The following is a 27,352-nucleotide window of genomic DNA, read 5'->3' on the forward strand; positions in this document are numbered from 1 at the left end:
TTGTGCGGATGTAAAGTAGACATGTGGGAGATGTTACTTATTAAGTATTTTGTGTGAGACATATCTCTATGATTTAAGGGCATATAAATTCAAAGTTACAAAATTGCGAAATTTTCAAAATGTTCTGGTTTTTTTCACAGATAAACGCAAGTAATGTTGAGGAAATTTTACCACTAACATGAAGTACAATATGTCGCGAGAAAACACTGTCAGAATCACCAGGATCCGTTGAAGCGTTCCAGAGTAATAACCTCATAAATGGACAGTGGTCACAATTGTAAAAATTGGCCTGGTCATTAACACGCAAACCACCCTTGGGGTTAAGGGGTGAATGCTCTGGGATCGTGCATATTTATGCAGGCTCTATGATATTTATATATGACATTGGCTATCTGTTTAGTTCCTACTCAGACAGTATAACTATTTGCTCTATAAGAGGAAGTGGAACTATATTGATCATTTATTAGTTTGAGCTCACTTGTATTTTAATTTTGGATAGTAAACTGTTGAGCCTAACATATCATTGCCATCATTGTTAGACTTCACCCCTTCACTGCCCCTGATATGGAAATGACCTTATGGTCTTAGGGTTAGGAGGGACAGCCGTCTGGACCGGGGGCACCAACAAAATCGTAAATATCATATAAGGTGCCAACCTCCGCTGATAGGCAGGAGATAGATAAGGGTAAGGCCCCTTCAACTCATTTTGGCCCCTCACCAGGTCTATATTATCTTTCACAACCCCCTTCTTGGGTACTTGAAAATCTAAATATATTTTCTCTCACGTGGTTTACTACACCACATTAAAATTTTGGCAGTAATAATAAAAAAGTAATACATCAATCCCCCCTCTAATTGTGGTATACTGTCCAAACAAACTCATTTCATTATCTCTCCTCCTATTTCTTTCCCCATCCCACAGGGCTGGATAGGGGTAGGAGGGACAGTCGATGGTGAGCGGGGACGCCATTGTGCAAGTGTAGGATGCCAACCTCCGCTAGTAGGTAGGAACAGTTCAATTTAGTGGGAACAGGCACCTCCTGGTATCTTTAAAATGGTGGTAGTGGTCCTTAATATCACCTTACTGCGTTAAAAAAAATTACCTTTAATTACGTCTTAACTACAGTTTTCACACGGTGAATTTTTTTCTGTGAACACAAGCCCCATCTTCGGACATCGGGCACTCAGACCATGCTCATGGAGTCGGTTTATAACCGTACAAACACATGCACATTTGTGGCTTGCTGGAGGTAATTTTGCAGGGCTCTGGCAGTGCTCCTCCTTGCACAAAGGCTGATCCCCTTCCATATCTCCTGGTGTACTGGCCTGTCTCCTGGTAGCGCCTCCAGCCTCTGGCCACTACGCTGACTGACACAGCAAACCTTCTTGCCACACCTCACATTGATGTGCCATCCTGGATGAGCTGCACTACCTGAGCGACTTGTGTGGGTTGTAGAGTTAGTCTCTTGCTACGAGTGTGAAAGCACAACCAACATTCAAAAGTGAACAAAACATCAGCCAGAAAGTATTGGTACTGAGATGTGGTCTGTGGTCCCCACCTACAGAACCACTCCTTTATTGAGTGTGTCTTGATAATTGCCAATAATTTCCATCTGTTGTCTATTCCATTTGCACAACATCATATGAAATTGGTTGGCAAACAGTGTTGCTTCCCAAGTGGACAGTTTGATTTCACAGAAGTTTGATTTACTTGGAGCTATGTTCTGTTGTTTAAGTGTTCCCTTTATTTTTTTTGAGCAGTGCATTTTAGGCTGCTGACAACAAGCAGTTTCTTCCTCGGAGTCGGCAGCTGAATACGTTTCTCATAGACTCATCTTCCATAACACTAATTCTCGTCTCATTTACCGATACTGGAGTCGGCATTAGCAATACTGCAGGAGATATTAATTACGTGACATGAGAAATAACTACTTCTTGATGAGAAAGACATCATCTTCTTCTACGGCTCTAGAAACATATTTGTCCAGAGTCCGTGACTGGCTCCATCCCCACTGGCCATTTATATGAATGTTTCCCGTCTTCCCCGCACTGTAATCTTCTATCACATTAGATCTCATGTCTGAGTCATGCACAGAAGTTTGAGGCTTTTAGAAAAGTGTCATGCTGCTACAGTGCAGTATAACGCAACCTCCACCAGAGGGAGCTTGAGAGGGAAGTGAGACTGCGTACACAGAGAAGCACTGCAGAGCAGCAGCATAGGCACCACCAAGTGCCGAGAGAGTGGTCCAACAAGCAGAGTCAAAAAACAACAATAGGCAGAAGTACTAAAGGGATCAGCAATACATGTGGTCAGGAACAAGCCAGAAGGTTCAGCATAGGTCAGAAGCGGATAATACAAAGTCAGGAGGCAGAATTGAGTCTGAATACAAGCCAAATCAGAAATCAGAGAATCAAAATCCAAACGCTGGAAAAAGGGCAGACAGAGGGAGTCAACAGACACGGGGCAAGTCAAAGATCACAGCAGGACAAACCAAGAGCTACCAGAGTCAGGTTCACATGCCGAAGGCAGAACTATAGCTGACACCGCCAGCAGGATGCATGGGAGCTAAATAGCAAACCTGAACCCAGAATGAGGCAGAGCAAAATTAACTTGACATGATCCCCCCTGGAAAAAAGGGCAGACAGGATTAAACCCTGGAAAGGATCATGACAAAAAGCTTTTTTGTTTGCACAAACACAGCGGACAGAAATTATCTGATCCCAAAGTCTCCATGTACAGCGTTTTATGGGATTTATTTCTGGCCTTAGGCTTTCCTAGATTACAGGAAAAACACCAGGAAAAAAAAACAGATACTAAAAATTTTTTTTTGACACGTTAAAACATTTGTTTTACTCTGCTGGGCCCCTAAACATAGATTTACACTGCAGGGATGGCACAGGGGCGGCTACAACAAAGCCCTGGCAGTTTAACCACTTGCTGCTGCCAAAATCAAACATGGCACCTAAGAAGGTGTGACAGAGTATGGATGAATGCCCTCTGACCCAAAGTAACATAGTAACATAGTAAGGCCGAAAAAAGACATTTGTCCATCCAGTTCAGCCTATATTCCATCATAATAAATCCCCAGATCTACGTCCTTCTACAGAACCTAATAATTGTATGATACAATATTGTTCTGCTCCAGGAAGACATCCAGGCCTCTCTTGAACCCCTCGACTGAGTTCGCCATCACCACCTCCTCAGGCAAGCAATTCCAGACTCAATAGTATGGAGCGGTATAGTTACTACGATACTTACATGCCTAATAATGGTGTCTGGGCCTGAAATGTACGAAGGGCTATTAGGCTGGGCCATAGTCAGCGTCCAATAGGACAACCCCTTCTTGATTAATATGTTTGGCCCCGATTATAATAATAATAAACCCTATACTCCCGTGCTGGCGCTGTTTGTATTGCTTAAATGTACCTGTAAATTCTAAATGTACCTGCAATGTTTGCAGAATTAAATAAAATACCTGTAGTAAAACATTTACTATGTTAGTGGCAGCGGAGCTCAAAGAGACAAAGAAAACCCAGATATTGTGCAAAGAAAATAAACATTTATTTAACCAAAAAATAACTGGGTTTAGGATCGGGGTCTATCTGAGGGTGAGATGTGGTGGACCTTGGGGGTGTGGAGCTGAGGATTGGGTGGTAGTCGATGAAGGGGTTACAGGGGAAGGGGCAACAAATTAAAGGATTGGATCATGGATGGAACTGGACACATTGGGAGTAGACAGAGTGGAATCATGGGAATGGATAGACAAACTGGAAGGGACAGACAAGACAAGGTAGTGACACATTTGACAACAGAGACACATTGGTAGGTGAGGGTGGAGGTGGTGGGTCCAATTTTAGCAGGGTTTTTTGACTCCGGGTCTTCGTCCTGGTGGAAATGTTATTAGTTTTGGACCTTTGCTTTCTTGGCCAAGTGGGAGTGGTGGCCTCTGTAGCAATCTTTTGGCGTGGTGCTGGACTGGGCAGCGTGGTAGATGCTGCTGACTGCAGAGGAAACATAGAAACATAGTTATTAAGGTTGAGACTTTAAGCCCATGTAGTTCAACCCATAGCCTAACCTAACATGCCCTAACATGTTGATCCAGAGGAAGGTGAAAAAAAACCATGTGGCAAAGAGTAAGTTCCACATTGGGGAAAAAAATTCTTCCCGACTCCACATACGGCAATCAGACTAGTTCCCTGGATCAACGCCCTATCAAGGAATCTAGTGTATATACCCTGCAACATTATACTTTTCAAGAAAGGCATCCAGTCCCCTGTTACATTTTAGTAATGAATCACTCATTACAACATCATACGGCAGAGAGTTCCATAGTCTCACTGCTCTTACAGTAAAGAATCCGCATCTGTCATTATGCTTAAACCTTCTTTCCTCCAGACATAGAGGATGCCCCCTTGTCCCTGTCTCAGGTCTATGATTAGAAAGGTCATTAGAAAGGTCTCTGTACTGTCCCCTCATATATTTATACATTAACATAAGATCACCCCTTAGCCTTCGTTTTTCCAAACTAAATAACCCCAAGTGTAATAACCTGTCTTGGTATTGCAGACCCCCCAGTCCTCTAATAACTGAACTTAGTAGCGTGGTGGGTGCTGAACTTGGTAGCGTGGTGGGTGCTGAACTTGGTAGCAGGGTGGATGCTGCTGGCTGCAGGGGTGCTGACCTTGGGAGAGTCGCAGATGCTGCTGGCCGCAGGGATGATAAAGTTGGCAGCGTGGTGGATCTGTGAACTGAGGCGGGGGTGGTGGAGCATAGTTCGGCACTCTCGGAGTTTGAAAGTACATGTTCGGCTGCTGGTAATATCTTCCGGCCTGTGGATTGTAGCTTTGTGACTGCTGCAGCAATGCTTGGCTATAAGTAGCCTGGCAGGCCTGCATGACGTTGATCTGGAATTGAGGCGTAAGGTTTTCTGACACTTCCCACTCTATTGAAGAAAAAAAAATGTCACGTTGGTCTCTCAAGGTCGATTTCCAGGCGGTCAAGGCGTTTGTTGACATCCTGTATGAGTGTTCACATGGGTGAACCCACTCTTCAGTCCATCACCAAGCACCGTAATCCCATCCTGGAAGATCGAGCGTAAGTGCATAAACTCGGGCATGAGTGACATCTCCCAGGCCCTCTGCCGCTGATGAGAAGACCCAACAAAAGCAGCGGCAGAGGGCTGGGAGAGGGGAAAACCAGATGGATCGGCGGCTGCCTCTTCCTCGGCCTGTTAGGCCTGACAGGTTGCTACATCGCTGGTGGATTGGGATTGTGCTTGTTCATTGGCTGGTCGATGAGGGTCCGCTCCAAAAGAGGACAATCCAGGTTGTGTGGTGGAAAAAAAAAAAAGAAAAACATTAGTATAACACCAAAAAGAGATTAAATAATAGTAAGACAGAACAAAAAAATACTCACGTTCAGGTAGCAAGCGCAGGCATCAGAGAAGCAAGGTTCCGGTGGTATTTGTATTTGCTAAGTATCCTTTGGGCAGCACCACTTTTAACCTGGTTCTCCTGTCTCATGTCCATGTTGAAGAGATCCATCATCGAGCGCCAACGCACTCTTATTCTCTTCACTGTGGTGGGGATAAAAAAAAGGAAATAATTAATTGTAAAACAATGCACCTACATTTACAGTTTCACTGGCGCGTCACACCACATTCAAATACTTACCAAAATCATTTCTGATACGTGGCGTGACACGGTCCCGATCATGCAGCAGCGATCTGGCCACTTCTTCCAGAGTCGTCGAATCACAGCAATGTCTGAGTGCTGACGATCACGGATGTACCACAAGGTGAATTAGTTGCTCGTTTTCAATGTCCTGTTTGGCTTCTTCCCGTTGTGAAGCCAATAAGCCAATAATTTTAAGTAAAAATGAATCAAAAATCAATGACAACTCTGATGAAAAGAATACTTACACCACGTATTTGCTCCTGAGACACATGAGCCCGAGGTGCCTGTAAAGAGATTACATGATGTAACACAGCTATAGTATTGCCAGTCAACACATACCAATCAGTATAGCAAATGTGATTACATAATCGGGGTCATGTCCACCCTGGGAAGCCGTCACCTCTTCACTTGACGACATGGTTGAAGAGCAGGCAGCAGTCAAGTGGAACACTACAGAAAAAAAACAAAACAACAGTTAAACTTGTTAAGGGCCAAACACAATGTAGCCCCCCTCCCCCCAAAAAAAGGACAACATTACTTACATTACAGGCAGTAGTCCAACAGCACACAGTCAGCACAGGGACAGGTGGCAGTACCAGGACAGATGCCAGCAGCAGAGACGGCAGCACCAGGAGAGTCGGCAGCACCAGGAGACAACCAGTCTAAAGGAACAAAAAAACGGATAAGAATTTGATCCTAAAGGTGACGATATTAAGTTGCCGCCAACCTGGACACATATGATGCAGCACTGAAGATGATGTCCAAATGGACAGTATATATAGTCATTAAATTTAACTGAAGGGAACAGCGTAATTCAAGTCAGGTCATATGGCTCATCTAGACTGAAAAGACATCACGTCTCTCACAATACAGCGCTGTTCAGAGAAATGTAAAAAACATAGAATAAATATAGAGTTAATTACCCATAATAGTATCTCCGATTCAGTCCAGTTCAGGGGGCGACCACTGACCCCGACGCGCGTTTTGCGAGCCTGACTGTCGCTTCCTCAAGAGGGGATATACAGTATATCAGGAGACAACTAGTCTTGTGCTTCTGTCCAGAGTCTTGAGAGTAATGGACTACCTGTCTCCACACCCCCTTTTATACATCAGTGATTTTGCAGGTGGTAACAGTTTCCTGGACATGATTAGTGTGAAGTACGCATTGCGTTTCGAACGCATGCGTATGCATGTCCTTCCGTACCAATGCGTTCCCATAGACAGTAATGGGTTTTTTTTTTACACAATCATCTGCAGTCGTCCATATGCCGATGATTGCGCAATGTTTGTCGCCTCCAAAAATGCAACATGTTCCGCTTGCCGCGCCCTGCTGCACACCGCCAAACTACGCATACGTACTCAAAAGCATGAAACTGCATGTCCTTGCGTACACCATGTTAAATATATGCACACATGACACATGCGGATCTATGCGGATGAAACGCTGCGCGCACAGACACAAATGTGAAAGCAGCCTAAGAACACCATACTGTGCAGAGGGGAGCTCAACAGGGGGGAGACTCGGGACATACATTATTAAATGTTAAGTGGGCACCCCAACAGCCTCCCCCATATGCGGCATGAGCCCCACACCGCCTCCCCCATATGCGGCATGAGCCCCACACCGCCTCCCCCATATGCGGCATGAGCCCAACACCGCCTCCCCCATATGCGGCATGAGCCCCACACCGCCTCCCCCATATGCGGCATGAGCCCAACACCGCCTCCCCCATATGCGACATGAGCCCCACACCGCCTCCCCCATATGCGACATGAGCCCCACACCGCCTCCCCCATATGCGACATGAGCCCCACACCGCCTCCCCCATATGCGGCATGAGCCCAACACCGCCTCCCCCATATGCGGCATGAGCCCCACACCGCCTCCCCCATATGCGGCATGAGCCCCACACCGCCTCCCCCATATGCGGCATGAGCCCCACACCGCCTCCCCCATATGCGGCATGAGCTCCACACCGCCTCCCCCATATGCGGCATGAGCCCCACACAGCCTCCCCCATAAGCGGCATGAGCCCCACACAGCCTCCCCCATATGAGACATGAGCCCCACACAGCCTCCCCCATATGAGACATGAGCCCCACACAGCCTCCCCCATATGCGGCATGAACCCCACACAGCCTCCCCCATATGCGGCATGAGCCCCACACCGCCTCCCCCATATGCGGCATGAGCCCCACACCGCCTCCCCCATATGCGGCATGAGCCCCACACCGCCTCCCCCATATGCGGCATGAGCCCCACACTGCCTCCCCCATATGCGGCATGAGTCCCACACCGCCTCCCCCATATGCGGTATGAGCCCCACACAGCCTCCCTATATACACTGCATGTCGCCCCCATAGCCTCCCCATGTAACATAGTAACATAGTTAGTAAGGCCGAAAAAAGACATTTGTCCATCCAGTTCAGCCTATATTCCATCATAATAAATCCCCAGATCTACGTCTTTCTACAGAACCTAATAATTGTATGATACAATATTGTTCTGCTCCAGGAAGACATCCAGGCCTCTCTTGAACCCCTCGACTGAGTTCGCCATCACCACCTCCTCAGGCAAGCAATTCCAGATTCTCACTGCCCTAACAGTAAAGAATCCTCTTCTATGTTGGTGGAAAAACCTTCTATCTATCTATGAGAAGCAAGTCGCCTCAATATGCAGCACCATGTGCCGCATGTCTCCCCCCATGTGTGCAGCACCATGTCACACCCCCATAGCCTCCCCATGCCCACCCAAACAACCCAAACACGAGAGAAAAAAAAACAAAAACCAAAACACACCACATACTCACCTCGGTCCCGTTTCCTGGCGCTCTCCTTCTCTGTAAATGTGAGAAGTGAAATGTGTCTGGTGTAATCTCTGCAGATGAGTCCTGGCTGGAGAAGTTGTCGCGTCGGTCTGGGCCAGATGGAAAAGACGTCAGCTGTAAGTCACCATCTGTAACTGTGCTGTAATCTCCTGTATGTTCTGCAGGGCTGAGATCTATCACTATATGTCACTATATGGCGGTAATATCAGTGCAGGTCTTTGTATAGAGATTATTTTCAGTAACAGCGCGGTCATCTGCTGAGGTTCTCCTACATCCACTACTAGGCGGAGTCACATTACTGTATAACACGGCCGAGGGGTAAGGGATAAACCTCACACAGAACTCGGCCCCGTGTTGCTCTATGGGCAGCGAGGATCTGGGATTATCAGCGAGACTCGGCTCACTCGCCCCGATACAAGTCTACGGTGTCACCCGAGAGAAGGGGGCGCCACCATAGTGTAATCAGGGTTACCTGGGTATCGGGCCACTCAGAAGGTTCTCCCTGATCCAAACCCACGAGATGACCCCAGTAATGGGGAATCTCCACATCCCTCCACCCGCAGAGCCGCACTCCACATAGAGAATAATGGAGCCTCCAGCACCGACCTCCACCCGCAGAGCCGCACTCCACATAGAGAATAATGGAGCCTCCAGCACCGACCTCCACCCGCAGAGCCGCACTCCACATAGAGAATAATGGAGCCTCCAGCACCGACCTCCACCCGCAGAGCCGCACTCCACATAGAGAATAATGGAGCCTCCAGCACCGACCTCCACCCACAGAGCCGCACTCCACATAGATAATAATGGAGCCTCCAGCACCGACCTCCACCCACAGAGCCTCACTCCACATAGAGAATAATGGAGCCTCCAGCACCGACCTCCACCCGCAGAGCCGCACTTCACATAGAGAATAATGGAGCCTCCAGCACCGACCTCCACCCACAGAGCCTCACTCCACATAGAGAATAATGGAGCCTCCAGCACCGACCTCCACCCACAGAGCCTCACTCCACATAGAGAATAATGGAGCCTCCAGCACCGACCTCCACCCGCAGAGCCGCACTTCACATAGAGAATAATGGAGCCTCCAGCACCGACCTCCACCCGCAGAGCCGCACTCCACATAGAGAATAATGGAGCCTCCAGCACCGACCTCCACCCGCAGAGCCGCACTCCACATAGAGAATAATTGAGCCTCCAGCACCGACCTCCACCCACAGAGCCTCACTCCACATAGAGAATAATGGAGCCTCCAGCACCGACCTCCACCCGCAGAGCCACACTCCACATAGAGAATAATGGAGCCTCCAGCACCGACCTCCACCCGCAGAGCCGCACTCCACATAGAGAATAATGGAGCCTCCAGCACCGACCTCCACCCGCAGAGCCGCACTCCGCATAGAGAATAATGGAGCCTCCAGCACCGACCTCCACCCGCAGAGCCACACTCCACATAGAGAATAGTGGAGCCTCCAGCACCGACCTCCACCCGCAGAGCAGCACTCCACATAGAGAATAATGGGGCCTTCAGCACCGACCTCCACCCGCAGAGCCACACTCCACATAGAGAATAATGGAGCCTCCAGCACCGACCTCCACCCGCAGAGCCGCACTCCACATATATGGATGTTCTGTGCACACAGGAGCTCTGATGAGGTCACAGGAGGGGAGGAGTCAGGGGTCATATGATCAGGGGCCTCAGTGTATGCAGGACTCTGCTGTGCTGGTTGTCATGGTGCTGGATGAGGGGTACATTTATGTGTGGGGTCAGGAGGGGTTTACAGTGTGGATGTAGCAGAGCTGTGTGTGTGCGAGGTGTACGGAGTGGAGCCGCACGTATACAGAGCGGAGCCATACATGGTGTACGATGTGTGGGATGATGGCGGTACTGTGGAAACATTATACAGTATGTAGGGATATGGTGGTATAATGAGGTGATCTGTGTATGTTACCAGGTATATTATGGGGGGTTTATTACACTATACACTATGTGTGGGGGATGTTACACTGCACTGTTATGTCAATAAACGATTGGTCCTCATTAGTGATGAGCGAGTATACTCGTTACTCGAGATTTCCCAGGCACGCTCGGGGTCCTCCGAGTATTTTTTAGTGTTCGGAGATTTAGTTTTCATCGCCGCAGCTGAATGATTTACATCTGTTAGCCATCCTGAGTACATGTGGGGATTCCCTAGCATCCAGGCAACCCCCACATGTACTAATGCTGGCTAATAGCTGTAAATCAAGCAGCTGAATCAACAAAAACTAAATCTCCGAACACTAACAAATACTCGGAGACCACCCGAGCGTGCTTGGGAAATCTCAAGTAATGAGTATACTCGCTCATCACTAGCCTCATCAAATAGGGAGACACAAAACTAATATGTAAATCTAAAGTGCATCATCTGGAAGGGTCTTATCCCACATAGACCGGTGACCACAGTGACAACATGAAGAGAATATCTGCACATAAAGAACATAACAGACACTGATAATGGAGGATAAAATCAGGAGCTTCTGGTGGGAGAGACACAAGGACATTGTACCCAGCGCATGTGAGTAACGACATCCTGCACCACAATAGAGTCTCCCTACTTACAGAATACAGTGCTAGAAATGGAGACAGGAAGGCGAGATGCAAATATAGAAGACATAGAAGCAGCTGCCGAGCTCTCTGAAAATGGTGGAGGCCCAGGAAGCAGGAGAAGGATATAAGAAGATAACAAAGCGTTTTCAAGTTGCCCTTTCCTCAGTTCGAAATGTAACTAAGAAATAGCAGTTACCAGGAACAGTAGAGGTCAAGATAAGGACTGGAAGACCAAGAAATATATTTCTAATATTAATGCGCCAGTAATGGGGAATCTCCACATACCTTCACCTGCAGAGCTGCACACCAGATATATGGCTGCTGTGTGGGCACAGGACCTCTGATGAGGTCACAGGAGGGGAGGAGTCAGGGGTCACATGATCAGGGGCCTCGGTGTACGGTAGCGTCTAGATTGGAGTTGATTTCTTGAGGGGGAGGAGTGATTCCTTGAAATCATGATGTCACCGGAAGAGGCGGGGCCTCCTTTATTGACGAGCCGATAGCAAGGAAGGAAGCTGCTGCTGGAGAAGAGACGCGGGAAATGAGAGGCTGAACCATGGAGCCGTGAGGGGAGGAGCGGGGGGCTGCAGCATGGAGGTGAAGAGAGGACCGGGGGGCTGCAGCATGGAGGTGAAGAGAGGACCGGGGGGCTGCAGCATGGAGGTGAGGAGAGGACCGGGGGGCTGCAGCGTGGAGGTGAAGAGACGACCGGGGGGCTGCAGCATGGAGGTGAAGAGAGGACCGGGGGGCTGCAGCATGGAGGTGAGGAGAGGACCGGGGGCTGCAGCGTGGAGGTGAAGAGAGGACCGGGGGGCTGCAGCATGGAGGTGAGGAGAGGACCGGGGGGCTGCAGCGTGGAGGTGAAGAGAGGACCAGGGGGCTGCAGCGTGGAGGTGAGGAGAGGACCGGGGGGCTTCAGCGTGGAGCCGTGTGAGGAGAGGACGGGGGGCTGCAGCGTGGAACCGTGTGAGGAGAGGACAGGGGGGCTGCAGCATGGAGCCGTGTGAGGAGAGGACCGGGGGCTGCAGCATGGAGCCGTGTGAGAGGACCGGGGGGCTGCAGTGTGGAGAGGACCGGGGGGCTGCAGCGTGGAGCTGTGTGAGGAGAGGACGGGGGGCTGCAGCGTGGAGCCGTGTGAGGAGAGGACAGGGGGGCTGCAACATGGAGCCGTGTGAGGAGAGGACCGGGGGCTGCAGCGTGGAGGTGAGGAGAGGACCGGGGGGCTGCAGCATGGAGGTGAGGAGAGGACCGGGGGGCTGCAGCATGGAGCCGTGTGAGGAGAGGACCGGGGGGCTGCAGTGTGGAGAGGACCGGGGGGCTGCAGCGTGGAGCTGTGTGAGGAGAGGACCGGGGGGCTGCAGTGTGGAGCCGTGTGAGGAGAGGATCGGGGGGCTGCAGTGTGGCGAGGATCGGGGGGCTGCAGTGTGGCGAGGATCGGGGGGCTGCAGTGTGGCGAGGACCGGGGGGCTGCAGTGTAGAGCGGACCGGGGGGCTGCAGTGTAGAGAGGATCGGGGGGCTGCAGCGTGGAGCAGTGTGAGGAGAGGACCGGGGGGCTGCAGCGTGGAGCCGTGTGAGGAGAGGACCGGGGGGCTGCAGCGTGAAGCCGTGTGAGGAGAGGACGGGGGCTGCAGCGTGGAGCAGTGTGAGGAGAGGACCGAGGGGCTGCACTATGGAGCCGTGTGAGGAGAGGACTGAGGGGCCGCACCATGGAGCTGTGTGTGGAGAGGACTCAGGTGGCACCATGGAGCCTTGTACAAGGGAATGAGGATGCAGGAATCAGTGTGAGTGCTCTGAGGTTGTAATTTGCTGTGAGAAAGCATGGGGTATTTAGAGGGGCATCCAGGGGGCTGTTGTGAGGAGGCATGGGGTATGTAGAGGAGCATCCAGGGTGCCTTGTGGCTGTTGTGAGGGGGTATGTAGAGGGGCATCCGGGGGCTGGTGTGAGGGGGGCATGTAGAGGGGGCATCCAGGGTGCCTTGTGGCTGTTGTGAGTGGGCATGGGGTATGTAGAGGGGCATCCAGAGGGCTGGTGTGAGGAGGGCATGGGGTATGTAGAGGGGCATCCAGGGGGCTGGTGTGAGGGGGCATGGGGTAAGTAGAGGGGCATCCAGGGTGCCTTGTGGCTGTTGCGATGGGGCATGAGGTATCCAGGGGGCTGTGTGGCTGGTGTGAGGGGGGGTATGTAGAGGGGCATCCAGGGGCTGGTGTGAGGGGGGGCATGGGGCATCCAGGGGGCTGTGTGGCTGGTGAGAGGGGGGCATGGGGTATGTAGAGGGGGGAGGGCATGGGGTATGTAGAGGGGCATCTAGGGGGCTGGTGTGAGGGGGGGGGCATGTAGATGGGGCATCCAGGGGGCATGGGGTATCCAGGGGGCTGTGTGGCTGGTGTGAGGGGGCATCCAGGGGGCTTGTGTGAAGGGGTATGTAGAGGGGCATCCAGGGTGCCTTGTGGCTGTTGTGAGGAGGCATGGGGTATTTAGAGGGGCATCCAGGGTGCCTTGTGGCTGGTGTGAGGGGGGCATGGGGTATGTAGAGGGGCATCCAGGGGGCTGTGTGAGGGGGCATGCATCACTGCTCCACCACCGCAACCCCCCTCAGTAATTTTTTTTTTTGGTTCAGATTATAAGATGCACCCTGTTTTCGCACCAATTTGGGGGTGGGGGAGGGGGGGGCATTAGGGTATGTGCACACAATGCAGATCTGCCTGTGGAATTTTCTGTGCAGATTCTGCATCTCTTGGCAGAAAAATCTGTGCAGATTTGATGCTGATTTTCATGCGGCTTTGTGTGCGTTTTTGTAAGCTAAATAAAGATCTATTATTTAACCAAAAAAAAAGAATTGTGATGTCATTTCTTGTTCAACCTTTTCCTTTATATACTCCATTGAAGAATGTTTACACACACATAGATAGATAATAGATAAATCTATAGATATAGTCACAAAAAAGGAACAGCACACCACTACTTATCTCTGGGTGCAGAGCCTCCAGGCAACCTGTCCATGGTCATCCACATTCAATAGAATAAAAAAGGAAGGCAGCACTCCATTTTTTCAGTGAATGAGCAGGATTTATTCAGACCCACATAACAATGCGACGTTTCAGATCTAGTGAGCCTTTCTCAAGGCTTGAGAAAGGCTCACTAGAGCTGAAACGTCGCATTATGTGGGTCTGAATAAATCCTGCTCATTCACTGAAAAAATGGAGTGCTGCCTTCCTTTTTTAGTCTTCTAAATCTATAGATAGATATATAGATAATACCAAGCCCGGTGTTTAGTAATGAACATAATAAAATGGTACATAGAGAGTTAATCCGACCTGTGCCAATCCGACCTGTGACGCCTATGTGGCGTCATGGCAGGATCGCGTTCCTGCAGATCGGGTGAAAGGGTTAACTGAAAATTGGTGAAATATTACAATCCAGCCATGGCCGATGCTGCAATATCATCGGCCACGGCTGGAGACCCCGATCTGCCCCCTCCACCGACTGACAGCGGCGATCCGCCGCCATCAGTCTTCTCTCCGCCCGCGCTCCCCCATACTTACCAAGTCCCGGTGTCCCTCCGGGTGTCCGTCCGTCTTCTCCATGGGCGCCGTCATCTTCCAAAAGGGCAGGCACATGTGCAGTGCGCCCACCGAATCGGCCGGCAGATTCATTCCAGGTACATTTTGATCACTGTGATACAACCTATCACAGTGATCAAAATAAAAAAAAAATGTAAATAACCCCCCCCCCTTCCTTTATCACCCCCATAGGTAGGCAAAATGATAAAATAAAGAAAATATATTTTTATTTTTCCACTAGGGTTGGGGTTAGAATTAGGCTCTGTGCACACGGTGCGGATTGGCCGCTGCGGATTCGTAGCAGTTTTCCATCACGTTTACAGTACCATGTAACCCTATGGAAAACCAAATCCACTGTGCCATAAGTTCCATAAGGGGTCTAGTTTCCAAAATGGAAACTTTTACTTTTTTAGGATCGAGTCGGGTTTTGCGAAACCTTACTTTGTCAAAAGTGGGGTCGGGTGAAATCTGCCGATTATTTCAAAAAGTCGGGGGCCGATCGAAACACGAAACCCAATGCAAGTCAATGGGGAATCAAAGTCGGCAGTGAGTGGAGGACAGGAAAACACCTACAGTGCCCATTTAAATGCCAAAAACATCAATTCTTATTACTGAAGCTTGTCAATCTTTAATTTACTTTATAATAGGCATTGAAAACGGGGTCATTTGGCTAAAGTTGTGGGGGTAGGGCTGGCTCAAGATTTTCGTGGGCCCAGGAAGCGCGGAATACGTCACGGCGGTGGAGCAGGGAGAGGTAAGTATTTCAACTTTGCAAGTGCTGTGATCCAGAGCAAGCAGGGGGGGCCCACTAGTTGGCACTGGCCCACTGCCCCTCAGTACGGCGGTGTGTTTGACGGCGGGCGGCGCCTCCCACTGCCAGAGACACTTTTGCGTACTATGAGGGGCCCTGTGCCAGTGCCAACAAGTATGCCCCCCCCCCCCACCTGATGAAGGAATCTGCACTTTCATCTGCACCTTCCTCTTTGTCCCCATGTAAGGTGGTATGGTATGCCGGAAGGGGAACCTGACTTTCAGCATGGTCAGATTCTGGCTGTGTATAGTGCAAGGGGAATGTAGTGGTCTGGGTCAATGTACCAGCAGACTCATCTAGCAGTGGCTGGCCAATGGGCAGGACGAGGAGGAAACACAGATATAGGCCCAAACAAGAAAGTAGGCTAAATCCAGTTCAAAATTGGCAACAGGACTAAACAGGCGGCATTGCTTTGTTCAGCGGACGACAACTGTAATGAGAGGCTGACAGTTAGTAGGCCCAAAAAAGTAAGTAGGCTAAATGCAGTTCAAAATTGGTAACAGGAGTACACAGGCGGCATAGCTTAGTTCAGTGGAGGACAACTGTAAGGAGTGGCGCAGTCAGACTTAGTAGGCCTTAAATAAAAAAGTAGGCTAAATGCAGTTCAAATATGGTAACAGGAGTACACAGGCGGCATAGCTTTGTTCAGTGGAAAACAGCTGTATTGAGTGGCACAGACATAGTAGGCCCAAAATAAAAAAGGCTAAATGCAGTTCAAAATTAGTAATAGGACTAAACAGGTGGCATAGCTAGGTACAGGGGTGGGCTCCTCTGCTGAGTAGTAGACAGTGGTAGTAGGCGCAAAGTATTAACTGGTCTAAATGGAGGCCAGGGCCCCTGTATATTTTAACATGCCGTGCTTCCCCCATACTCTGGAACTCTCTACCCCAACACATCAGACTTGCGCCTACCATAGAAACCTTCAAAAAGAACCTGAAGACTCATCTCTTCCGACAAGCCTACAGCCTGCAGTGATCCTCAACCTACTGAACAGCCGCACAGCCAGCTTTTCCCTCTCCTAGTGTATCCTCACCCACCCCCTACAGACTGTGAGCCCTCGCGGGCAGGGTCCTCCCTCCTTATGTACTCGTGTGCCTTGTTATCTGCTCATGTTTAATGTATTTGTCTATATTTGCCCCGTATTCACATGTAAAGCGCCATGGAATAAATGGCGCTATAAAAATGTATAATAATAATAATAACATCTATCATTTCAACAAATTTGTATTGGCAGTGCCATTGAAGGATTTAACAGCACAGACTACACAGTAGTGGAGCAGGGAGAGGTAAGTATTGCAAGTGGTAGAGCACTGTTCGAGCTGGGGGGAACACTCGTGGGCGGCGGTACTGGCACAGGCCCCTCATATTACGACGGTGTGTCTGATGTTGGTTGTGCACCACCACCGTCAGACACTTCATTGTACTATGAGGGACCCTGTGCCAGTGCCGTCGCCCAAGAGTGGGCGCACCCACCTGTCCAGGTAAACGGCACTCGCACGGGTGCTTGCGCCAGGTGGTGACCACGGCCCTGTGGGGGGAGTCAGCCCATTTAGAGAGGTATAAAAATGGCTTATGGTGGACTTTCAGCAGCTGCAAATGGAGGAATTGGAGCAGTCAGTAAGAGGAGGCCAAAAGCAAGACATTTTTCAGGCAAGCTACGTGTCAGCAGGAGAAGGTGGGGCAAAATAATTTGAAATCCATGAGTGGTTCATTTTTATGAAGGTTAGATCATCAACATTCTGGGTAGCCAGACGAGTCCTTTTTTCGGTCAGTATTGAACCAGCAGCACTGAAGACTCTTTCTGATAGCACACTAGAAGCAGGGCAAGCGAGCTCCTGTAATGCATATTCTGCCAATTCAGGCCAGGTGTCTATTTTAGATGCCCAGTAATCAAAGGGGAAAGACCTGTGAGGGAGAACATCGATAAGGGAGGAAAAATAGTTTGTAACCATACTGGACAAATGCTGTCTCCTGTTACTTTGACTCGATGCAGCAGTACCTTTCGTGTCTACGGTCATTGCAAAATCACTCCACAACCTGGTCATAAAACCCCTCTGTCCAACACCACTTCGGATTTGTCCACCTCTAACACCTCTGCCATGTTGCCCCTACAGCTCGTGTGAGAACCATCACCGCCGCTGTGTGCTGGGAATGCCTGAACCAAACGGTCTACAAGAGTTGCTTGTTTGGTAGCCAATATTTGCTCCAGGTTCTCATGTGGCATGATATTTTGTAATTTCCATTTATATTGTGGATCCAGAAGGCAGGCCAACCAGTAATTGTCATCAGTCATCATTTTGATAATGCGGAGGTCCCTTTTTAGGATACGCAAGGCATACTCAGCCATGTGGACCAATGTTCCAGGTGTCAATTCACTGCTTGTGCTGGGTTGAGGAGCACTTTGGCTACGTTCACATTTGCGTTGTTGGGCGCAGCGTCGGCGACACAACCAACAACGCATGTACATAAGGCAGCGTTTTGCGACGCATGCGTTGTCATAAGATCCTACAGATCAGGAATTTCGGCGCAGGGAAAATACTACAAGTAGTGTCCTCTGCGCCCTGTCTTGTGCGTCTATATGATGCATGCGTCGTAAAATGCAGTACAACACATACCGGCGCATGTCCATGCGCCCCCCATGTTAAAGATAGGGGCGCATGACGCATGCGTCGGTATGCATCGAAGACGCTGCGCCCAACGCAAATGTGAACGTAGCCTTTCTTGCAAATCAACATCACTTGTGGCCCGCAAAAACCCTGTACCTGACCTTGCAACGCCACCAGTTTCTATTGCCCCCTGAGAAGCATCCTCCTCCCATAAATATTCATCCCCATCATCATCCCCATCATCTTCGTCCGCCACCTCGTCCAGGAGAGTTCCCTGAGCAGACAATGGCTGACTGTCATCAAGACTTCCTTCCTCCTTGGCCGCAGACGCCTGCTCCTTAATGTGCGTCAAACTTTGCATCAGCAGACGCATTAGTGGAATGCTCATGCTTATGATGGTGTTGTCTGCACTTACCAACCATGTGCATTCCTCAAAACACTGAAGGACTTGACAGAGGTCTTGTAGCTTTGACCACTGCACACCAGACAACTCCATGTCTGACATCCAACTGCCTGCCCGTAAATGTGTATCCTCCCATAAATACATTACAGCACGCCTCTGTTCTCACAGCCTCTGAAGCATGTGCAGTGTGGAGTTCCACCTTGTTGCAACGTCGATTATTAGGCGGTGCTGGGGAAGCTTCAGCGATCGCTGATGGTTGAGCATACGGCTGGAGTGTACGGGCGACCGGCGGATGTGCGAGCAAAGTCTTCGCACCTTCAGGAGCAGGGCTGGTAACTCCAGATAATTTTTCAGGAAGCACTGCACCACCAGGTTCAAGGTGTGAGCCAGGCAAGGTATGTGTTTCAGTTCTGAAATGGCTATGGCAGTCATAAAATTCCTTCCGTTATCACTGACTACCTTGCCTGCCTCAAGATGTACACTGCCCAGCCATGAATGAGTTTCTTGCTGCAAGTACTCGGCCAGTACTTCCGCGGTGTCTGTTGTTGCCCAAACACTTCATTTCCAACACAGCCTGCTGACGCTTACTACTAGCTGTTCCATAATGTGACACCTCGTGTGCAACACTGGCAGCTGTGGATGGAATGGTCGTGCGACTGCGCTCTGGACGAGCTTTCGCTTCTGGAGGAGGAGGAGGGGTGGCGAACATCTACAGCCAACTGTTTCCTAGACCGTGGGCTAGGCCCACTATGGCTGTCCCCTGTAGACCCTTCATCCACCACATTAACCCAGTGTGCCGTGATGGACACGTAACATCCCTGGCCATGCCTACTGGTCCATGCATCTGTTCTGAGGTGCACCTTTCAAGTGACTGCCTGAGTGCATGGACAATGCGGTCTTTGACATGCTGGTGGAGGGCTGGGATGGCTTTTCTCGCAAAGAAGTGTCGACTGGGTAGGTCATAGCGTGGTATTGCGTAGGCCATCAGGGCTTTGAAAGCTTCGCTTTCAAACAACCGGTAGGGCATCGTCTCTAACGAGATTAGTCTAGCAATGTGGGCGTTCAAATCCTGTGTACGCGGATGAGAGGATGAGTACTTCTTTTTCCTAACGAGAGTCTCTTGTAGGGTGAGCTGGACTGGAGAGCTGCATATGGTGGAACTAGCGGGGGTGTGGTGGACATGGCAGATTGAGAGAGGGTTGGTGATTGTATTCTTGATGTTGGCCTACATACAGTGTTTCCTACTAAGAACCTTGTGATTCCCTGACTGCTTTGGCCTTGCGACGATACCTCCACATTTGCTGCTGCTGGTGGTGTCCTAAGCAGTGGGCTTACAGTGAGGGAAGCAATGTAGCGTTGCTGACTACCTTCATTCTGAACGGGTGCACCAACGGTACGGGATATTTGGTAGTTAGTCCAGGCTTGCAAGTGCATGCTGGTTAAATGTCTACGCATGCACGTTGTATTTAAATTTTGGACATTCTTTCCCTCTGCTAAAGGTCTTTGAGCATTTCTTACAGATAACTTTGCAATGATCATTCGGATCTTGGTTAAAAAATTCCCACACTGCACTCTTCCTAATATCGAATACCTGTTCAGGCATTGCACGCTGTGCTACTTTCACCGGATGGCCACGCTGCCCTAAAAGTGTTTTTGGTTTTGTCAAACGTTTTTGGCCAGATACGGGCCTTCCAGATGAAAGCTGTTGCGATGTAGATGGCTGCTGTGGATCATCCTCCTCTGCTTCAGAGCTACTACAAATATCGCCAGACCTGGCACCACAGGCACTACCAAATACATAAAGCAGCAGACCCTACCTCCTAGTGAGTATTTATATCATGACTGCTGCTTTATGTATTTGGTAGTGCCTGTGGTGCCAGGTCTGGCGATATTTGTGACCATCTATATACATATATAATGGAAATGGTAGTATGTACTGAAGTACCTATACTGGGCAGTGGATTTATTGCATACTATATAGTATATACACATACATTGGATATTTGGCTAATTTTAGTTTTTTACTTGTATTAATACAAAGCATTTCTTTACTCATATTTATATTCATTGTATAACTATATTTATATCTACATATATAATAGCTTTTGGATACCATTTCCTTATATCATTACATAAACGCTGGGAGCTGGCTAACAGGCACTCACCTGTATTGGATAAGGTCTTATCTTGCATGCTACTCACGGAGATACACTGTAGGATTATTTTTCCTTAGGGGTCTGGTTTCTATCATGTCCTCGTATCCAGAGGACATTGACTTAGTGTGTGTAGGCATATGTTTTATGCTGTTTTTAATGTCTAGCACTGTCTGTTGGTCTCAATAAAGATTTGTAATTGATTAGTACTGTGGATCAGTGTGCACCTCTTTTGCGCTTCTTTTTTTCTCTCCCTTTACTGCTCCACCACCATCATTACCAGCTGGCAACGACCGCCCACGGCCTCTTCCACCAGACTTCCTCATTTTTGGGAAAATGTAAGCAAAATAACAAACATTATATGGTACTGTAAAACAAGGTAGAAGGTGTATATAAACTTGTTGAGAATTTAAATCTCTCTTTTTTTGGGGGGGAGACTGCACCAAAACTCAGGCCCAGTGTATTACCCTACACAATGTAAGTGGCAGAACGTGGCTGGCTGATATACGACAAACAGAACTGACGTAGATCCACTTAGTAGCAATGTAAATCTCCCTTTTTTGGGGGGGAGACTGCACCCAAAACTCAGGCCGAGTGTATAACAACACACAATGTAAGTGGCAGAACGTGGCGGGCTGATATACGACAAAAAAAACTGACGTAGATCCACTTAGTGCCAATTTAAATCTCCCTTTTTTTTGGGGGGGGGGGGAGGAAACTGCAACAAAACTCAGGCCCAGTGTATGACACTACACGATGTAAGTGGCAGAACGTGGCTGGAAGATATATCAAAAATACAAGGACTGTAGTACAATTTCAATCTCCCTACAATGATCTCAGTCAGGACAAGTATGGCAGCAATAAAAAGCTACTGCTGCACACAAAAGTGTGGACAAAGAAACAAGATACCTGTGCAGAAAGAAGCAACAGGATTTTTGCTTTTAAAAAAGCAGTTGGTTTGCACAGCAGCGTACAAACAGCAATACAGCTATCAGTGAGCCTTATAAGGCAGCCTAATAAGCTACAGCGCTGATGCACAAAAATATAAACTCCACTGTCCCTGCAAAGAAAAGCTGGTGTTGGACAGTGGAAATCGCTACAGCACAAGCGGTTTGGGGGTTAATCTTCCCTCCCTAACTATATCCCTTCTTCTGATGAAGCTGCAGCAACCTCTCCCTATGCTAAGATCGGCAGAAGTAAGATGGCAGTCGGCGTGCACGCCCCTTTATAGCCCCTGTGACGCCACAGAAAGCAAGCCAATCACTGTCATGCCCTTCTCTAAGATGGTGGGGACCGAGACCTATGTCATCACGCTGCTCACACTCTGCATGCTCCTTCATTGTCTGAAAAATGGCACTGAAAGCGTCATACGAAACGCGACTTTGGCGCGACGATCGCCGACCTCATGGCCGATCCCACACTAGGAAAGTCGGCGATTTTTGAATTTGACCGATCCATTTTGCTCAACCCTAGTTTCCACTTTTTAGGCACATCAGGGGCTCTCCAAACGAGACATGGCGTCCAATCTCAATTCCAGCCAATTCTACATTGAAAAAGTCAAATGGTGCTCCTTCTCTTCCAAGCCCTGCCATGCGCCCAAACAGTGGTTTACCCCCACATATGGGGTATCGGCATATTCAGGAGAAATTGCACAACAAATTTTGTGGTTCATTTTCTCTTTTTACACTTGTGAAAATAAAAAAAAATTGGTTCTGAAGTAAAATGTTTGCAAAAAAAAGTTAAATGTTCAATTTTTCCTTCCATATTGTTTCAGTTCCTGTGAGGCACGTAAAGGGTTAATAAATTTCTTGAATGTGGTTTTGAGCACCTTGAGAGGTGTAGTTTTTAGAATGGTGTTAAGTTTGGGTATTTTCTGTCATGTACACTGTTATAATCTGGTGGTTTAGGAACATGAGACAAGCTCTGAAGGAGGTGGTATCTGTACTGACCGCAAACCCTGAACCTAACAGCGCAACTAAAAATAGCCATGGGGGGTACCTGACGCTCCCTAGACCCCTCGGCACAGCCTAAGATCTAACTTCCCCTAAAGATGGAAACAGGAAACCTATCTTGCCTCAGAGAAAATCCCCAAAGGAAAGATAGCCCCCACAAATATTGACGGTGAGAGGAGGGGAAAATAACATACGCAGAAATGAAATCAGATTTTAGCATAGGAGGCCAGTCTAGCTTGATAGATAGGACAGGAAAGGATACTGTGCGGTCAGTATAAAAACTACAAAACAATCCACACGGAGTTTACAAAAATCTCCACACCTGACTAAAGGTTTGGAGGGTAAATCTGCTTCCCAGAGCTTCCAGCTAACAGAAATAATCCATACTGACAAGCTGGACAAATATAGAATGCACAGAACAATAAGTCCACAACATGTGGACTGAAATGAGCAAAGCCAGGACTTATCTTTGCTGAACTGGTCAGGAAACCAGGAAAATCCAAGCAGAGATGTGAATCCAGCCAGGAAACATTGACAAGTGGCACTGGCTGAAGGAAAGAGCCAGGCATAAATAGCCGAGCAGAAAGACAATTAGTGGAAGCAGCTGCAGACTGCTAAATCCAAGGAGCAGCCATTCCACTTAAAACCACCGGAGGGAGCCCAAGAGCAGAACTCACAAAAGTGCCACTTACAACCACCGGAGGGAGCCCAAGAGCGGAATTCACAACAGTACACCCCTCAAAGTGACTTTAAATGTGAGATGGTTCCTAAAAAATTTTTTTATTTATTAACTATTTTGTGTGACATATCTTTCCGATTTAAGGGCATAAAAATTCAAAGTTTGAAAATGGCTAAATTTAAAAAATTTTATCCGTATTTTCATTTTTTTAATTAATAATCGCAAGTAATATCAAAGAAATGTTACCACTATCATGAAGTAGAATATGTCACCAAAAAACAATCTCAGAATCAGCGGGATCCGTTAAAGTGTTCCAGAGTTTTAACCTCATAAAGTGACAGTGGTCAGAATTGTAAAAACTGGCCCGTCATTAAGTACCAAATTGGCTCTGTCACTAAGGGGTTAATCAAACAGTTTGAGAAAAGCTTGTTGGGGCATTAATGACAGGTTACTGGCTGTTTGATCTCTATGAAGGTGTGTTTTCTTGCAAAATCTTTTTTAAAAAATCCAGAAGTATTTACACAAATAGCCACGATAATAGGTTTGCAATAATGTAGATATTTTTCATCCTACAGACTATTTTATTAGGTCACAGCTGTGTTTCTATGGCAATCTTGGGGCATCCTACATCATTCCCTATAGCCCAAATAGCTAATAAAGAATTTCTATTAACCCCCGCTCTTTCATATCCCAACAATGTTGATTACAGTAGCGCTATAACACCCCCTCTGGATGCCTCTCCACATCCTCATCTGTTATGATCCGGTGACCTAGGAGCTGCATGAGAACTTTCACTGGAGAAGGTGTCCACTATACTGACTGCAATCCTGAACTTAACACCGCTACTAGAAGTAGCCATGGAGTGTACCTAACACACCTAGACACCTCGTCACAGCCGGAGGACTAATTACCCCTAAAGATGGAAATAGGAAAACTATCTTGCCTCAGAGAAAATCCCCAAAGGATAGACAGCCCCCCACAAATATTGGCGGTGAGTCGGAGAGGAAAAAACACAGGTAGAAAAACAGGATTTAGCACAGGAGGCCACTCTAGCTAGATAGGACAGAGTTCTGTGCGGTCAGTATTAAAACCCTTCAAAACATACACAGCAGAATATACAAAAAAAACTTCCTACATCTACTAAAAGATGTAGGAGCGTAAATCTGCAACTCCAGTGAATCCTACAATCAGAGCAGGAATAAAACTGAAACAAGCACACAGCAGTGTGCCACAGATACAAAAACCAAACACTTATCTTTGCTGAATTTGGCAGCAAGCAGGAGAAGCCAGAAAGTGATCCATCACTTCACAAGGAACATTGACAACTGGCAAGGGCTAAAGGATCCTGCACACCTAAATATCCCAGTCAGAATTGTAATCATCCGATACACCTGGCCAGGACTGCGAGTCAGAGACAACTGCATTCGCACCAACAACCACTGGAGAAAACCCAAAAGCAGAATTCACAACACTCATCAGAAAGGTCCGACGCGTCGCAAAGTCCCGATAGGCAAAATCAGGCACACAAAAAAATGGCAAAAGTCGCATGCTCCTTCAGAGGTTATCAGCCGGTCTAGCTCCACCCACTCCAGAAATGTCGGAGCTGGGACTGGTTGGAATACAGTAAAAGTCAAATTCGGCAAAACTGAACAATCAGTGCTGTGTGTTAGGCCAGTCTCACACGTCCAGATAATTCCGGTACCGGAAAAATCGGTACCGGAATTATCCGTGTGCCGGTGCGTTTCTGTGGCACATTAGTGTGGCACACGTGCAGCACACATGTGCTGCCTGTGTGCCCACTGGGTACCACACGCACCGTGCAGGAGACAGCGCTAAAGTTTAGCGCTGTCCCCTGCATCGTGCTGAAGCCACGATTCATATCTTCCCTGCAGCAGCATTTGCTGTAGAGAAGATATGAATAATCGTGTGTAAAATCAATATCCAGGTCCTTCCACCCCCTGTGCGCACCCTTTCCACCCCCCCCCCCCCCCCTCCCGCTGTTCTTAAAATACTCACCAGGCTCCCTCGCTGGCTGGCGCTGCACAGATGCATTGATTTTAATGTGTCTATGTGTGTCAGTGGCTCCGGTACGTGAGGAAACTCACCTCACGTACCGGAGCCACTGACGTGTGGAACCGGCCTAATTATTTTTTTACAAAAAGTGACAATACATACATGCATACATTTATAATTCCTATGCCACAAGATTGGAATCTAGGAGGAGCTCCCGGAATTAACTCCATTCTGAAAGTTTCAGTCATGAGCCGTCTAGATTAGATTTGATTCTATGAGGACATCACTCCAGTAACTCCATTCTAGTCATGTCAGCAATGAACTGTACAGAATAGAGGCTACAAGGAAAAACTCCGCTCACTGTTTGAAAAACTCAATTCCAGTCGCCTCAGCACCAAACTACAGAATAGAGGCCAGTCTAGACAGTTCATCATGACCTTCTAATGCTCTTTCTGCTACTCCTCGTTGCTGATGACGTATCCCCAAATCCTGGCCCTCCTCAACACATCCCCACACTCATTTTGAACACCCTACCACGATCCTCTACATGTTTTCTCAATGATGATAACCTCATACCCACTCATCCAGCCCCCAGTCCCCCGGTCCCCTTAGCTGGCGCTCTATGGAGCGCACGCTCTGTCTGCAACAAACTGCCGTTTATCCATGACCTCTTTATTGACAACAAACTCTCCTTCCTTGCATCACTGAAACCTGGCTCACTACCTCTAACTCAGCCTCTCCAGCTGCACTTTCCAATGGCGGATTCCACCTCTCACACCCCTCGCCCCAGCAACAAACGCGGTGGAGGAGTTGACTTGCTCCTGTCAGACACCTGTTCCTTTACTCCAATTCCACTACCACCCTCCACTACTCTTCCCTCGTTTGAAGTGCACTCCGTCGGCATCTACTTCCCCTCCAACCTCCAGCTGGCCTTCATATGCCACCCCCCAGAACTAGCCATCTCCACCTTTCTCAACCACTTCACCACCTGGCTATTTCATTTCCTTTCTGCTGACATCCTCACTATCATCATGGTCTACTTCAACATCCCCATTGATGCTTCCACCCAGCTGCCTCTAAACGTCTATCACTCACTGCCTCCTTTGTCCTCACTCAATGGTCCTCTGCGGCCACTCACAAAGATGCTGGACCTTATCTCCACCCGCCTCTGTTCCCTTACTAATCTCAATCTCACTAACTCACCCCTCCCCCTGTCTGCCCACAACCTACTGACATTCTCTTCTCTCTCCTCTCCTAGTGTGCAACCCCTACTCCACAAACTCACTCACCCTTGCAGAAATCTAACACCTCAATTTACAATCACTCCGAGTCCCTTCTCCCTCTAACAGACAGCTTCCCTTCATGACACAGATACTGCTATCACTTTTTGGCTGCCATCACACTAGCAGTATTTGGTCAGTATTTTACATCAGTATTTGTAAGCCAAAACCAGGAGTGGGTGATAAATGCAGAAGTGATGCATATGTTTCTATTATACTTTTCCTCTATTTGTTCCACTCCTAGTTTTGGCTTACAAATACTGATGTAAAATACTGACCAAATACTGCTAGTGTGATGGCAGCCTTTATAACACCACAATGACATCAACACTTGACTCGGCTGCCCCCTCACGCATAGCAAAACTCGTACAATCAACAGGCAGCCCTGGCTGACCAGCCTGACCACAGAACTGAGGCGGGCTTCCAGGGTAACTAAGCAGAAATGGAAGTGATCCTGCTCTGCCGAGCACTTCATCGCATACAAGCAGTCCCTTGCCAGCTTTAAATCCACGCTCACACAAACTTCTCATCTCTCATATTCTCCCTGTCACACAACCCTAAACAGCTTTTCAACACTTTCAATTCTATACTACGTCCCCCAGCACCTCCCCACTCTCCTCTCATTTCTGCTGAAGACTTTGCCTCTTTAAGCAGAAGATTGATACGATCAGAGAAAGCTTTGGCCCGCAGCCCCCAATACCCCTCTTAGCTGCTCAACACTGTTCCTCCAAAACCAGCTTCTCCTCCATGACAGATGTGCTCTCCACCCTCCTGTCAAGATCGCATCTCAACACTTGCT

General features: G+C 48.4%; 1 protein-coding gene and 1 long non-coding RNA gene across 2 annotated transcripts in view; both read right to left on the reverse strand.

The window, feature by feature from the left end:
* Positions 1-11,456, reverse strand: part of LOC138663227 (oocyte zinc finger protein XlCOF7.1-like) — a 27,392-nt gene extending 15,936 nt beyond the window's left edge. Inside the window, exon 1 of the mRNA XM_069749389.1 lies at positions 11,380-11,456. The gene's annotated coding sequence lies outside the window, so the exon portion shown is untranslated. The remainder of the gene's footprint in view (positions 1-11,379) is intronic.
* Positions 3,476-6,340, reverse strand: LOC138663232 (uncharacterized). Its single transcript, XR_011318137.1, has 6 exons — positions 6,219-6,340; positions 6,041-6,126; positions 5,922-5,960; positions 5,674-5,835; positions 4,683-5,576; positions 3,476-4,002 (listed from the first exon to the last, which is right to left on the reverse strand). It is a non-coding gene; the product is annotated as an uncharacterized lncRNA (long non-coding RNA).
* Positions 11,457-27,352: the final 15,896 nt, after the last annotated feature.

The sequence above is a fragment of the Ranitomeya imitator genome, chromosome 2 (assembly GCF_032444005.1).
Source record: "Ranitomeya imitator isolate aRanImi1 chromosome 2, aRanImi1.pri, whole genome shotgun sequence".
In the NCBI taxonomy this organism is placed as follows: Eukaryota; Metazoa; Chordata; class Amphibia; order Anura; family Dendrobatidae; genus Ranitomeya; species Ranitomeya imitator.